The sequence below is a fragment of the Salmo salar genome, chromosome 19 (genome assembly GCF_965601325.2).
Source record: "Salmo salar chromosome 19, fSalSal1, whole genome shotgun sequence".
Lineage (NCBI taxonomy): Eukaryota > Metazoa > Chordata > Actinopteri > Salmoniformes > Salmonidae > Salmo > Salmo salar.
Window position 1 is genome coordinate 933,625 of NC_138309.1, and position 17,165 is coordinate 950,789.

Sequence of the window (17,165 nt, forward strand, 5' to 3'; positions counted from 1 at the left end):
TCGCTTTTTTACGAGATAAATTGCATAAGAATTTATTTTAAACAGCGGTTGACATGCTTCGAAGTACAGTAATGGAATATTTATAATTTTTTTGTCACGAATTGAGCCATGCGCACGACCCTGATTTACCATTTCGGATAGTGTCTGGGACGCACGAACAAAACGCCGCTATTCGGATATAACGATGGATTATTTTGGACCAAACCAACATTTGTTATTGAAGTAGCAGTCCTGGGAGTGCATTCTGATGAAGACAACAAAAGGTAATCAAACTTTTATAATAGTAAATCTGATTTTGGTGAAGGCTAAACTTGCCGGGTGTCTAAATAGCTAGCCCGTGATGGCTGGGCTTATGTACTTAGAATATTGCAAAATGTGCTTTCACCAAAAAGCTATTTTAAAATCGGACATATCGAGTGCATAGAGGAGTTCTCTATCTATAATTCTTAAAATAATTGTTATGCTTTTTGTGAACGTTTATCGTGAGTCATTTAGTAAATTGTTAGTAAATTCTCCGGAAGTTTGCGGGGGGTATGCTAGTTCTGAACGTCACATGCTAATGTAAAAAGCTGTTTTTGATATAAATATGAACTTTATTGAACAAAACATGCATGTATTGTATAACATAATGTCCTAGGTGTGTCATCTGATGAAGATCATCAAAGGTTAGTGCTGCATTTAGCTGTCTTCTGGGTTTTTGTGACATTATATGCTAGCTTGAAAAATGGGTGTCTGATTATTTCTGGCTGGGTACTCTGCTGACATAATCTAATGTTTTGCTTTCGCTGTAAAGCCTTTTTGAAATCGGACAGTGTGGTTAGATAAAGGAGAGTCTTGTCTTTAAAATGCTGTGAAATAGTCATATGTTTGAAAAATTGAAGTTTTTGTATTTTTGAGGAATTTGTAATTCGCGCCACGCCTATCATTGGATATTGGAGCAGGTGTTCCGCTAGCGGAACGTCTAGATGTAAGAGGTTAAATATATTTAATGGTCTCGTTGCAAAAGCTAAATTGTCGCAAGGGAACTTTTATTTATTTATTTTATTTAACCCGGGTAGCAAAGATTATAGCAAACACCACTGAAACTGAATTGGTGCTCGCTAGCTTTGCAAATTCAGCTATTGTTGGAAGCCAGCCAATATGAAAGAAACTATTAAAATTACAAAAGGTTGCAGCATATGTTGTGTAAATGGTGAACTCATACAGCTGTCAACTCTTGTCATTTTAACCTGTTGGAGATAGGGGGCAGTATTTGCACGGCCGGATAAAAAACATACCCGATTTAATCTGGTTACTACTCCTGCCCAGTAACTAGAATATGCATATAATTATTGGCTTTGGATAGAAAACACCCTAAAGTTTCTAAAACTGTTTGAATGGTGTCTGTGAGTATAACAGAACTCATATGGCAGGCAAAAACCTGAGAAGATTCCTTACAGGAAGTGGCCTGTCTGACAAGTTCTTGTTCTTCTTGGCTCTGTTTATTGAAAACTGAGGATCTTTGCTGTAACGTGACACTTCCTACGGCTCCCATAGGCTCTCAGAACCCAGGAAAAAGCTGAATGATGTAATTCCAGCCTCTGGCTGAAAAACATTAGCGCGTTTGGATAGTGGCCGGTCAGAGTACAATCAGACTGAGGCTCGTGCACGAGGGGATCCCATGTTTTTATTTTCTCTCTCTTTGTACGTAAACACGCTTTCCCGGTTGGAATATTATCGCTTTTTTACGAGAAAAATTGCATAAAAATTGATTTTAAACATGCTTCGAAGTACGGTAATGGAATATTTAGAATTTTTTTGTCACGAAATGCGTCGTGCGCGGCACCCTTGAACGCACGAACAAAAAAGAGGATATTTGAACATAACTATGGATTATTTTGAACCAAACCAACATTTGTTATTGAAGTAGAAGTCCTGGGAGTGCATTCTGACGAAGAACAGCAAAGGTAATAACATTTTTCTTATAGTAAATCTGACTTTGGTCAGGGCTAAACTTGGTGGGTGTCTAAATAGCTAGCCCTGTGATGCCGGGCTATCTACTCAGAATATTGCAAAATGTGCTTTCAACGAAAAGCTATTTTAAAATCGGACATAGCGAGTGCATAGAGGAGTTCTGTATCTATAATTCTTAAAATAATTGTTGTGTTTTTTGTGAACGTTTATCGTGAGTTATTCAGTAAATTCACCGGAAGTTTGCGGGGGGTATGCTAGTTCTGAACATCACATGCTAATGTAAAAGCTGGGTTTTGATATAAATATGAACTTGATTGAACAAAACATGCATGTATTGTATAACATAATGTCCTAGGGTTGTCATCTGATGAAGATCATCAAAGGTTAGTGCTGCATTTAGCTATGGTTTGGGTTTATGTGACATTATATGCTAGCTTGAAAAATGGGTGTCTGATTATTTCTGGCTAGGTACTCTGCTGACATAATCTAATGTTTTGCTTTCGTTGTAAAGCCATTTTGAAATTGGACAGTGTGGTTAGATTAATGAGAGTCTTGTCTTTAAAATGTTGTAAAATAGTCTTATGTTTGAGAAATTGAAGTAATAGCATTTCTAAGGTATTTGAATAACGCGCCATGGGATTCAACTGGCTGTTGAGTAGGTGGGACGATTTCGTCCCGCCGACCCTAGAGAGGTTAATCCGTTTCGCGTTTGCTAGCTACCTTTTAGATCGAAGCCCAAATAGAATGATAAAAGATAAGATGATAGATGCCCATCTCCTACTGTAAATAACCTACACACTGTGTGTGTGTGTGTAGCCAGCCAGCCAGGTAGAAAAATGGCAGAAAAATAAAAGACGGACATCAGAGTATTTTTCAGTACACCAAAACGCAAAGTAAGAACCCTAGTAGCCTAATATCTCAAAGACTAGTTGATAACATGTTTATAAGAAAGAAATGAAATTCTAATGGAAATGTTTCACAATGATGTCATTAGGCAAAGCAGGCAACAGATGGCACACAGACAACAGAGTTGGGGACAGATATGCAGGGACAGACTGGCAGAGACAGGGAGTCTCAGGTAAGTTTGTTGAGTCTTTGTTTGGCAACATTATGAAAGGTTCTCCATTTTTTTTACTTGTAAAATAGGAATATAATTGGAAAATGCCATGGATACCCCCACTCTCAACTTAAACTGGTGACTGAACTAAGATTTGTTAAAGGCAATGGTATTGCTGTTGTGAGTAATTGTGTAGTTTTGGGTACGGGTAGTTGGGAGTACGGCAAACACCTTATTTCTTTGGTTCCTCAATATACATTTACCATATTACAATGTAGGCTATGTGTTACAGCACTACTTTTGGTGTCCCCCCCAGGAATTGCTCTTGAGAAAATGTCATGTAATTGTCCCCCCCAAAGTTGATATCAGATTTTCTCCCCTGCTCCTCAAGTGAAAAATTCACTTTTCACTCATGTTTTTCAGTTTTGCACTTCTTAGAGAGAAGTCATATGTCCTAATTGCGCTCATGTAAAGCTGTTTTTATACTGTTGTGACCGTAGTACAACGTAATGACCGTCAAGGGGTTTGGACCTCCTAACGGTTAAGGTGTTGGACTGACAGTCAGAGGAACCCAGGTTCAAGTTCCAGTCAGTTCATTTGCTACAATACTGTTGTCATCTTCACCAGTGACTGCTCTAAGTTGATGATGTTATTGTTGTTGATATTGTTTGTGGTATTGTTTGCAGTTGGCCTGGGCAGGAAGGTACTGGTCTTTCCGTATGAGACAAACTTCAGCTTCGTGGTGCTCATCCCCCAGAATGAAATGGGCCTGCGCGCGTTCACTCTGTGTATGCGTGTGGCCACCGAGCTGGAAGGCGAGCGGCAGATCATCCTGTTTGCCTACCGCACCACAGACTACGAAGAGCTCAACGTGTGGCGCGAGCGGCGATGGTGCTTTCTTCCACCTGCCGCCCATCACCACCTTCAGAACAAGTCTCTGCCTCACCTGGGAGTCCCGTACTGGGCCGGCTGCCTTCTGGGTGGATGGCCGCCGCAGCACCTACCAGCTGTACAAGCCGGGCCAGACTATTCGGCCCAAGTAGACCGTCCTCTTGGGGCAAGAAGCGGACAAACACCTTGGAGACCTGGAGGCTATGCAGAGCTTTGTGGGACTATGTCTTGCCGAGGAGCCAAATCCAAGCCCTGCATTATGGACATAAGATCACCAAGGAAAACATCTTTGACTGGGCCACCATTGAGTACCAGCTGAACGGGAATGTGATGGTGGTGGATGATGACTGACTCGGAGTGGAATCACAAACAAATGCGGATGTGATCTATTTGTGTGTCTGTGCTGGACTGCTACTGACCTTTTTGTTTAGTTTGGTGTCCTAGGTTTAGTCACGTTCACACCTTATGCAGTCAATGAACTATGCTCACGCACAAAATATCAGTGGATCATAAGAAAATATGACTTAAATTTTGTGATCATTAAATAGTCTATGCAGGTCAAAACCAGATCCTTCACCAGACAGGCACCATGTATACACCATGTATAGCACTACCCTCTTTCAACACAATTCTTCTTTAGACATTCACTATTTATAGAATACTGTAGATACAGTATGTCCACTCACCTGCTGCATGGATGGTGAGATTAACCATATTTTCTAAGCATTGCATTCATTATGTTCATTTATGAAACAAGATGCCAAAATGTTTACACTTATTTCACAGTGGAAGTTTATTAGTCACCTTTTGCAACCTGCTAATTATCATAAATATTCAGTACAATTTACATTAAGTATTAAAATTAAGCTGGTATTTAGTTACAAAGCTAATGTATTTTTTGCTCTCAGCATGATAAAACATTTTATGTGGCCTTTTGTACGTTTCTCACGTGGCTGGTGAGTACTAATTTCAATGGAATGAATGTATTGTTGATGTACCTAATTTAACCACAAGGTGGCAGTATATGCTAGAGTTTTTATTCAGTGAACGACGAATAACACTATTTATTTGTTTATTTGGATCCCCATTAGCTTTTGCAAAGGCAGTAGCTACTCTTCCTGGGGTCCACAAAAAACACAACATGACAAGTAACAAAACCTTGATACACTGATATACAAGGACAGTCGCACAAATGTATAATACAATGATATACAAACAATAAAACAACAAAAATTATTCAAACATTACAACAAAAAAATGTGTGTGTTAGAGTTTGTTTGTGTGTGTCCCGTCACACAAACATACGAATGGTGTGGCATTCTTATGCTCAAGATTTCAATTGCCTTTGATCCCATTAATGATTCATTATTTTCATACTTAATAATTTAACTGTGCTTTGAGACAAACCATTGCCATAATGTTGCCTTTGGTTAGCACACTCCCTCATAAATTGTCTATGTTTAAACTGATGTAAGAATGCTTTTGGGTCTGAAATTAAATCCTGGCATGTGCATAACTAAAAGTATGTGTTATTTAAGAGAAAATTGGTATTTTAACTTTTTGAGCATCCTATTTGTATTATAGCCTACCTATAATGCTGGTGAGACCTTCACAATATAAAATATTGTTGTTATATTTTATTCCATTGTTTTAACTTGTATTCTTCTAAATTGTTGTTCGAAAATAAAATTGCCTTTGTACATGTTTATTAGCCTATATGTTGTGTACATGTTTATTAGCCTATATGTTGTGAATGATGTTCTAACTCAAAAGGAACAACACCACAGAAACAGTATAGACTTTTGTTCACTGTGACAATAATATTGTATAGGGTATAGTCTTGGTAATATTGACCACTTCGAGAAAGCATGTCTCCTCAAGTCCCCGTGCAGACTTAGTAGCCGCCATGTACTGTAGTAGTATGCTTGTTGTTCACCATGAACATGTTCTACCTCCTCCCCTCCACCTCCTTAGAGAGGAAGACGTTTTCAGTGAACACAGCCTAGGCTCCCCAGAGGGTGAGAAAGTGCAGCGTTCCGAGTGTGTGTGTGCGCGCGCACACACGCTTATTCGGACCCAATCTCCGGTAGCAGCAGCTAAATAAGTTGGGAGGGAAGGCAAATGAGTTCTGACTGCAGGTCAGCAGCCAAATGTTCCACCTTCTTGAATGTTGCAATGAATCAATCGCACTGCCCACTCACTGTGTGGTAACACCTTTGTGGACCATCTGCCCAGGCAGGCTCCTCAGCCCCCTGGTTCCAAGCACATGGCTCTCTTTCTCCTCTCCTCCTTTCTCTCCAATCGCATCCCTGCCCAAGAGGAGTGCTAGCTGCCTCCCAGCCTACACACACACACACACACACACACACACACACACACACACACACACACACACACACACACACACACACACACACACACACACACACACACACACACACACACACACACACCGACCACCATAACACTACACCCCCTACTCATACCCCCTAATATCACCATATTGTCTTTACTTTGATTTATGGAAGGTTAACTTTTAAGTAAAGTATTTTATTTAATATTTTTTTGATCAGATGCACTATGAATGAAATGTAAATACATCCCATATTGGAGTAGAGATTAGTGATTAAGAATATTTTGGGAGTATTTCTGAAAAAATATATGTATTTCATTAGCCTACTTTGGACTGAACTAAAGGTTTATGGAATGTTAAATGTCAACCTTTAGTTTTTTTGTTCGATATCTAGGCACTGTTTTTCACCTTCTCAATAATAAGAATAGACTTTAGTGCCCAAAATACAAATTAAAACCCTTTATACACAATAAACTATCAGCATATTTGTTTCAAACATTATTTTATAGGATTATGTACAACCTGATCTCATCCCGTTTGTTTGTCACCAAAAACATTAACAAATTAATGTTAAAAATGAGTCACATATCTTTTGACCCCCCCTCAATTTCTAAGCAACAATACAACACAGTTAGGTTAGGTTCATCTACAACCCCTAAACATTGCTTGTAGAGCCTTTTTCACCTTTTTATGGCCAACTCTAGTGAAAAAGTAGGCATATAATGATTTACTCTCTGTCCTCTGAATAGGGTCTATAGCTTGTATTATACAACTGAGCAAACAGTTGTGGGCCGCCTTGTCATGCTCGCAGAGCCAGAGAGAGCCAGCAGCGGCGCCTGTGAGATCTGCATAAACGCCCATGGTGGGGCCGTCTGAGGCGGCGCAGTGTGGTGCATGCGGCTCGCTGCCTGTCCCTGCGTGTGTGAGCTGGTGAAATCTCTTCCACACGAGAGGAGATAGACTGCGCAATGGAGGCCCGCAGAGCCAGTGGGGGAGACAGAAGGAGGCCCGTTCTGGATTCCTTCGAGCAACTCCAAATAGATTTCCAGGCAAAACATATTTGCATAAGCAAGACAGTGCTACGAGCTATCCATGTGAGCTCTGGCATGTGAGCAATGAACAGATGGATAATTTTTAAAGAGCTTTCTTGCAGAAATGTTCATCCCATTACAGATTCATGAGATAGAATGTAATCCTAACAATATGTGTCTCTTTATGAATCAAATCAAGCTTTATTTATACAGCACATTTCAGTCATGGAATGCAACACAATGTGCTTCACAGGAAAAAACTAACGTAAATATTTGCTACACAACAAACATAGAAGGATAAAAATACTAAGGAATAACAATAATAACTGAACAACTAAAAAGCACCCTAAGGAAAAGCAAAGCAAAAATGTATGTTTTAGGATCTCTTTTAAATATGTCCAGTTTTGTCCCCCTCAGATTCTCTGGCAGGCTATTCCAGAGGCTGGGGGCAAAATAACTAAAAGCTGCCTCTCTATGCCCCTTGGTCTTAGTCTTTGGGATAGTTATCCTCTCTAGGGTATGTGGGACGAAATCGTCCCACGTACTCAACAGCCAGTGGAATCCCGTGGCGCGTTATTCAAATACCTTAGAAATGCTATTACTTCAATTTCTCAAACATATGACTATTTTACACCATTTTAAAGACAAGACTCTCGTTAATCTAACCACACTGTCCGATTTCAAAAAGGCTTTACAACGAAAGCAAAACATTAGATTATGTCAGCAGAGTACCCGGCCAGAAATAATCAGACACCCATTTTTCAAGCTAGCATATAATGTCACATAAACCCAAACCACAGCTAAATGCAGCACTAACCTTTGATGATCTTCATCAGATGACACCCCTAGGACATTATGTATTACAATACATGCATGTTTTGTTCAATCAAGTTCATATTTATATCAAAAACCAGCTTTTTACATTAGCATGTGAAGTTCAGAACTAGCATTCCCACCGAACACTTCCGGTGAATTTACTAAATTACTCACGATAAACGTTCACAAAAAACATAACAATTATTTTAAGAATTATAGATACAGAACTCCTTTATGCAATCGCTTTGTCCGATTTTAAAATAGCTTTTCGGCAAAAGCACATTTTGCAATATTCTGAGTAGATAGCCCAGCCATCATGGCTAGCTATTTTGAACCCCACCAAGTTTGGCCCTCACCAAACTCCGATTTACTATTAGAAAAATGTGATTACCTTTGCTGTTCTTCGTCAGAATGCACTCCCAGGACTTCTACTTCAATAACAAATGTTGGTTTGGTTCAAAATAATCCATAGTTATGTTCAAATATCCTCTGTTTTGTTCGTGCGTTCTAGACACTATCCGAAGGGTGACGCGCCCGACGCGTTTCGTGACAAAAAATGTCTAAATATTCCATTACCGTACTTTGAAGCATGTCAACCGCTGTTTAAAATAAATTTTTCTCGTAAAAAAGTGATAATATTCTGACCGGGAAACCCTGTTTTAGTTCAAAGACGAAAAAATAAAAAACATGGTGTCACCTTGTGCACGCGCCTCAGTCTCATTGTCCTCTGATCGACCACTATCCAAATGCGCTACTGTTTTTCAGCCAGGGGCTCCAAAGGCATCATTCACCGGTTTGCCGCCTTCTGAGAGCCTATTGGAGCCGTAGGAAGTGTCACGTTACAGCAGAGATCCTCAGTTTTCAATAAAGAGAGTGTAGAAGCCCAAGAAATGGTCAGACAGGCCACTTCCTGTAAGGAATCTTCTCAGGTTGTTGCCTGCCATATGAGTTCTGTTATACTCACAGACACCATTCAAACAGTTTTAGAAATTTTAGGGTGTTTTCTATCCAAAGCCAATAATTATATGCATATTCTAGTTTCTGGGCAGTAGTAATAACCAGATGAAATCGGGTACGTTTTTTATCCGGCCGTGCAAATACTGCCCCCTACCCTAGAGAGGTTAAAAGGCCAGTGCCAGAGGACCTGAGAGACCTACTAGGTATATAACTTAAAAGCATGTCTGAGATGTTTTGGGGTGCACAATCGTGGAATGATTTAAATCCAATAGAAGAATCTTAAAATTAATTTTAAAACTCACAGGCAGTCAGTACAGAGACCTTAATAGCGGTGTAATATGTGCTCTTGGTCAGTACCCGTGCTGCAGCATTCTGTATGTTTTGCATTTGACCAATGGCTTTCTTGGGTAGACCAGATAGGAGAGCATTAGGTACTTCTCGCTCTTTTGTTTTGCGTTTCTACCCTGTGTTTTGTTACGTGTTTGTTTGGTCTTCATCTTGGTCTTTACAAGGCACGCCGTAATTTGGGCATAATAAAAAAACTATTACGCATTCCTGCACCTGTCTCCCAAATCTATTCTTACCAACGTGACACCAGATGCCGTGACAAAAGTGTTTTGTTGTTGTTCACTATCCTCAAACAATAGCATGGTATTTTATTTTGCTGAAATAGTTACTGTAAATTGGACACTGCAGTTAGATTAACAAGAATTTAATATTTCTGCCCATATAAGACATGTCTATGTCCCGGAAAGTTGGCTGTTGTTTACAACGTTTTCTAGTCCCAATATCGCATATTGAGCAACAACTATCCTGTTTTAGGGACACCGATCCCGTTGTGATATCACTTTCCTGAGCATGTCTGTGTCAACCAGGGACAATAAATCCATAGTGCCTTTGTGTGCAGGCTAGGGCAAATATCATAACACTTTTCATCAGGTCTGGCATGACTGATACCCAGCCTAATGTTTGTTATCTCTGAAATTGTAACGGCTGTCTTCTGTAAAAATGGACCAAGGCGCAGCAGGTATGTGAATACTCATCTTTAATTAAAATAAAGGAGTAGAGCATCCACTTAATAATTCAAACAATATATAAGACAGGAACAGTTTTGCAGGCACACAACACGCAGTGCAAAAACAACTACCCACAAAACCAAGTGACAAACATACTCCTACATATATGACTCCCAATCAGGAACAACGATCCCCAGCTGTTCCTGATCAGGAGTCACAAGACCAACACAGAACAATCACACACACAAGACTGCCACGTCCTGACCCCAAAACTACAACAACAGCTCCATCTGCTGGTCAGGACGTGACAGTACCCCCCCCTCAAGGTGCAGACCCCGGAATGCACCTAACAACGAAAAAACACCAACAAACAAAATCCCCAACAAAACCCATAAACAATAACCCCTAAACAATAAGGGAGGGAAGGGAGGGTGGCTGCCGTCAACGACGGCACTGTGCTACACCCTCCCTCCCCAACCCACCTATCCTGGAGGTGGCTCCGGTGCAGGACGTGGACCCTGCTCCACCCTCGGCGTCGCCCACTTCGGTGGAGCCGATAGCTGCGCCAGGCAGACGGACCCCTCGAGCCGGGGAACAGGAGGGCCCCTCGGGCTGGGCCGGGGGACAGGAGGACCCCTCGGGCTGGGCCGCGGGGCAGGAGGGCCCCTCGGGCTGGGCCGGGGGGCAGGAGGGCCCCTCGGGCTGGGCCGGGGAGCAGGACGGCCCCTCGGGCTGGGCCGGAGAGCAGGAGGGCCCCTCGGGCTGGGCCGGAGAGCAGGAGGGCCCCTCGGGCTGGGCCGGAAAGCATGCGGGCCCCTCGGGCTGGGCCGGAAGGCATGCGGGCCACTCGGGCTGGGCCGGAAGGCATGCGGGCCACTCGGGCTGGGCCGGAAGGCATGCGGGCCACTCGGGCTGGGCCGGAAGGCATGCGGGCCACTCGGGCTGGGCCGGAAGGCATGCGGGCCACTCGGGCTGGGCCGGAGGGCAGGAGGACCACTCGGGCTGGACCGGAGGGCAGGAGGACCACTCGGGCTGGACCAGAGGGCAGGAGGACCACTCGGGCTGATCCTGACAGGCCGGGCACCCTGGCAGATCAGGGCAGGCGGGCACCTCTGGCAGAACCGGGCAGTCCGGCCACTCTGGCAGAACAGGGCAGTCCGGCCACTCTGGCAGAACAGGGCAGTCCGGCCACTCTGGCAGAACAGGGCAGTCCGGCCACTCTGGCAGAACAGGGCAGTCCGGCCACTCCGGCAGAACAGGGCAGTCCGGCCACTCCGGCAGTTCAGGGCAGTCCGGCCACTCCGGCAGTTCAGGGCAGTCCTGCCACTCCGGCAGTTCAGGGCAGTCCGGCCACTCCGGCAGTTCAGGGCAGTCCGGCCACTCCGGCAGTTCAGGGCAGTCCGGCCACTCCGGCAGTTCAGGGCAGTCCGGCCACTCCGGCAGTTCAGGGCAGTCCGGCCACTCCGGCAGTTCAGCGCAGTCCGGCCACTCCGGCAGTTCAGCGCAGTCCGGCCACTCCGGCAGTTCAACGCAGTCCGGCCACTCCGGCAGTTCAGCGCAGTCCGGCCACTCCGGCAGTTCAGCGCAGTCCGGCCACTCCGGCAGTTCAGCGCAGTCCGGCCACTCCGGCGACTGTTGACTGGCGGGCAGCTCCGACGACTGTTGACTGGCGGGCAGCTCCGACGACTGTTGACTGGCGGGCAGCTCCGACGACTGTTGACTGGCGGGCAGCTCCGACGACTGTTGACTGGCGGGCAGCTCCGACGACTGTTGACTGGCGGGCAGCTCCGACGACTGTTGACTGGCGGGCAGCTCTGACGACTGTTGACTGGCGGGCAACTCTGGTGACTGTTGACTGGCGGGCAGCTCTGGTGACTGTTGACTGGCGGGCAGCTCTGATGACGACTGTTGACTCCTGATGCGTGGGGCAGGTATTGGACGTACCAGCCTGGAGACACGCACCTCCATGCTAGTGTGTCTAGCGGGAAACACCGGACCGAAAGGGCGCACTGGCGGTCTTGAGTGCAGGGTTGGCATCACCCCCTCCGGCTCGATGCTCCCCTTGCCCTGGCACCTGCGGGGCGCTGGTACTGGGCGAAGTGGGCTGTGCGTCCGTATAGGCGAGATGGTGCGCACCTCAGCGTAACATGACGCCCTCCACCTCGTACGCACCTCCCTGTAGTCACGGGTAGCTGGCTTACGGCTCTTCCCTGGCCTGGCCAAACTACCCGTGTGCCCCCCCCAAAAAAAATCTTGGGGCTGCCTCTCGGGTTCCCTTAGCTCCCTTAACTTGTCCGCCCAGAATTTTCTTTCGTCCTGCCAGGTCCATTCTTCCATTTTCTTCTCCTGTGGCTTCCTCCTCTTCTGCTGCTTGGTCCTTTGGTGGGTAGTTCTGTAACGGCTGTCTTCTGTAAAAATGGACCAAGGCGCAGCAGGTATGTGAATACTCATCTTTAATTAAAATAAAGGAGTAGAGCATCCACTTAATAATTCAAACAATATATAAGACAGGAACAGTTTTGCAGGCACACAACACGCAGTGCAAAAACAACTACCCACAAAACCAAGTGACAAACATACTCCTACATATATGACTCCCAATCAGGAACAACGATCCCCAGCTGTTCCTGATCAGGAGTCACAAGACCAACACAGAACAATCACACACACAAGACTGCCACGTCCTGACCCCAAAACTACAACAACAGCTCCATCTGCTGGTCAGGACGTGACAGAAATATGCTGCAAACTCATCACATTTAGATGTGGAGCAAAGTTCACATAGGTTTGCGGGGGTGGGATTTATCAGGCCATCAATGGTCGAGAAGAGCACTCTCAAATTATTCTGATTATTAGCGATCGAGTTAGAAAAAATTTGTCCATCTGGCATTTCTAATTGCCTTGTTATATATGCCAAGTTGCCAGTCTCTCAGAATATCATAATGGACCTGCAACTTTGACTTTCTCCACTTCTGCTCTGCCTTTTTGCAATTTCTATTAAATTGATTAGCTTCCTCATTCATCAGAAGGGCTCCGTTTGGATGTGGCCTTTTTAAACTTTACTGGAGCTATGGCATCAATGGTTGCCCTTAATTTACTATTAAAGTTATCAACTAAATCATCAAAAGAGGAAGGCAGAATAGGCGATGGCGTATTGATCATCCACTAAATAAAATCTATAGCAACTTCAGAGGTAAGATAGTGTTTCTTAATAATGCATTCAGTATTACACTGTGCTATGGGTAACAAGGTAGTAAAAAATACACAGATAAAGCAACATCAACAACAGAGGATATGTCAGTAGAAAGCCCCTTGGTAATAACCATGTCCAGAATACCTTACTGGGACGATTCTTCAAGGGGTGGCAATTCTTTTGTATTGCCTAGGATTGCAGAATGGCCAGGACTGGCCCTGTATACATGATCAGTGCAGTAATCTACCTATGTCAACTACCTATGTCTCTAAAGTGATTATTGTCTTCAACATGCCAAAATCACAAGTTTACTTGAAATACTGTATGTGTCAGGTCAATTTTACAGAACTTCACATTTACAAGAAACCAGTGGCGAATTTAGCATGTAAATATTGGTGGGGCAAAAAATAGTTTTATGCATGCCAGCAAAGCCACTACACAACACTATACAACACTAAACAATACATTACTTGCACTATAACGGTGATAAACTGTGCCCACAAACTGTTAGGGCCTACATAAATCTATCCCAATAGCAGAGCATGTTGGACGTTTACAACGCTTACAACCTGGCTATCAGCAGAGCTGTGTCTGGCTGCGAAACAGTTCCTTCAGCCTCATGTACATAGCTGCGTTTGCTGACTTGCTTTAACAAATGTGGTTTGTACTGACAATTGAGATGTACAAACTATGGCATAAGGGAACGATGAACGGATGAGGTAATACGTAATTGAAATGCATTCTAGGTGACGACCTCATGAACTTGTTGAGAGAATGCCAAGAGTGTGCAAAGCTGTCATCAAGACAAAGGGTGGCTACTTTGAAGAATCTCAAATAAAAAATATATTTAGATTTGTTTAACACTTTTTTGGTTATTACATGATTCCATATGTGTTAGTTCATAATTTTGATGTCTTCACTATTATTCTATAATGGAGAAAATAGTCAAAATAAAGAAAAACCCTTGAATGAGTAGGTGTGTCCAAACTTTTGACTGGCACTGTATATATATATATATATATATATATATATATATATATATATATATATATATATATATATATATATATATATATATATATATACAGTTGAAGTCGGAAGTTTACATACACTTAGGTTGGAGTTATTAAACTCGTTTTTCAACCACTCCACACATTTCCTGTTAACAAACTACACTTTTGGCAAGTCGGTTAGGACATCTACTTTATGCATGACACAAGTAATTTTTACAACAATTGTTTACAGACAGATTATTTCACTTATAATTCACTGTATCACAATTCCAGTGGGTCAGACGTTTACATACACTAAGTTGACTGTGCCTTTAAACAGCTTGGAAAATTCCAGAAAATGATGTCATGGCTTTAGAAGCTTCTGATTGGCTAACTGACATCATTTGAGTCAATTGGAGGTTTACCTGTGGATGTATTTCAAGGCCTACCTTCAAACTCAGTGCCTCTTTGCTTGACATCATGGGAAAATCTAAAGAAATCAGCCAAGACCTCAGAAAGAAAATTGTAGACCTCCACAAGTCTGGTTCATCCTTGGGAGCAATTTCCAAACTTCTGAAGGTACCACGTTCATCTGTACAAACAATAGTACGCAAGTATAAACACCATGGGACCACGCAGCCGTCATACTGCTCAGGAAGGAGACGCGTTCTGTCTCCTAGAGATGAACATACTTTGGTGGGAAAAGTGCAAATTAATCCCAGAACAACAGCAAAAGACCTGGAGGAAACAGGTACAAAAGTATCTATATCCACAGTAAAACGAGTCCTATATCGACATAAGCTGAAAGGCCGCTCAGCAAGGAAGAAGCCACTGCTCCAAAACCTCCATAAAAAAAGCCAGACTACGGTTTGCAACTGCACATAGAGACAAAGATTGTACTTTTTGGAGAAATGTCCTCTGGTCTGATGAAACAAAAATAGAAATGTTTGGCCATAATGACCATCGTTATGCTTGGAGGAAAAAGGGGGAGGCTTGCAAGCCGAAGAACACAATCCCAACCGTGAGATGGCAGCATCATGTTGTGGGGTTGCTTTGCTGCAGGAGGGACTGGTGCGCTTCACAAAATAGATGGCATCATGAGGCAGGAACATTATATGGATATATTGAAGCAACATCTCAAGACATCCGTCAGGAAGTTAAAGCTTGATCGCAAATGGGTCTTCCAAATGGACGATGACCCCAAGCATACTTCCAAAGTTGTGGCAAAATGGCATAAGGACAACAAAGTCAAGGTTTTGGAGTGGCCATCACAAAGCCCTGACCTCAATACCATAGAACATGTGTGGGCAGAACTGAAAAAGCATGTGCGAGCAAGGAGGCCTACAAACCTGACTCAGTTACACCAGCTCTGTCAGGAGGACTGGGCCAGAATTCACCCAACTTATTGTGGGAAGCTTGTGGAAAGCTACCCGAAACGTTTGACCCAAGTTAAACAATGTAAAAGCAATGCTACCAAATACTAATTGAGTGTATGTAAACTTCTGACAAAGTGAATGTGATGAAAGAAATAAAAGGTTAAATAAATCATTCTCTCTGCTATTATTCTGACATTTCACATTCTTAAAATAAAGTGGTGATCCTAACTGACCTAAAACAGGGAATTTTTACTTGGATTAAATGTCAGGAATTGTGAAAAACTGAGTTTAAATGTATTTGGCTAAGGTGTATGTAAAGTTCTGACTTCTACTGTATATAAATATATTTAATTTTTATCAAATCAAATCAAATTTTATTTGTCACATGCGCCAAATACAGCAGGTGTAGACCTTACAGTGAAATGCTTACTTACAAGCCGTTAACCAACAATGCATTTAAGAAAGAAAAAAAAAAAGTAAGTAATAAGAATAACAAATAATTAAAGAGCAGCAAGAATAACAATAGTGTGGCTATATACAGGGGGTATCGGTACAGAGTCAATGTCAATGTGCAAATAGTCTGGGTAGCCAGTTGATTAACTGTTCAGGAGTCTTATGGCTTGGGGGTAGAAGCTATTTAAGAGCCTCTTGGACCTAGACTTGGCGCTCCGGTACCGCTTGCCATGCGGTAGCAGAGAGAACAGTCTATGACTAGGGTGGCTGGAGTCTTTGACAATTTTTATGGCCTACCTCTGACACCGCCTGGTATAGAGGTCCTGGATGACAGGGAGCTTGGCCCCGGTGATGTACTGGGCCGTACGCACTACCCTCTGTAGTACTTTGTGCTCTGTGGCCGAGCAGTTGCCATACCAGGCAGTGATGCAACCCGTCAGGATGCTCTCGATGGTGCAGCTGTAAAACTAGCTAAACAGTTGGGGCTAAAAACAGATGGGGCTTTGCCAACATGTATTCTCTCTCCGTCTCTCTCTCTCTCTGCCTTCCGAGAGGTTATAATGTCCCCTGTATGCTGTCTCTTCCTCCCCCTCTGGGCTGTGTGGAAAATTCACCAGACCTCCCCATTAGAGTCAGTCTGAATCAGAGAGCAGGCGTTGCTATGGCCGCCCTCCTGGCACTCTTAGCGCTCTGCAACGGCAAATTATATGCTTAAAAAACAGAAAATCACTGCCTTACTGGAATTTATCACTCTCCCCACTGGTTTCAAAGTAGTAGTGTTGCACGGACACACACACCGCCACCACCACCAACCCCCCTCTTGTTAAAACCATCCCTTTTCCATACAGGCTTTTCACACTTCTTGTGTGAAGCCTGACCTTTAGTTTAATGTGTGAGTGTGAGAAAGAGTGGAAGACCTTCATGACAGCTGGCACAGCACATAACTTAAGAGTTATGCACATGCCTTTAGGTATACTTAGTACATGAGTATAATATAGTAAGCCTGTACATCACGGTTCCCCAACTGGCGGCACGCTGGCCAAATTTGGCCCTCTGGGGATTTATTTCATCCTCCAA

At 43.4% G+C, this 17,165-nt stretch overlaps 1 pseudogene; it reads left to right on the forward strand.

Annotated features, from left to right (window-relative positions):
• Positions 1 to 3,653: 3,653 nt before the first annotated feature.
• Positions 3,654 to 4,252, forward strand: LOC106578291 (C-reactive protein pseudogene; annotated as a pseudogene).
• Positions 4,253 to 17,165: the final 12,913 nt, after the last annotated feature.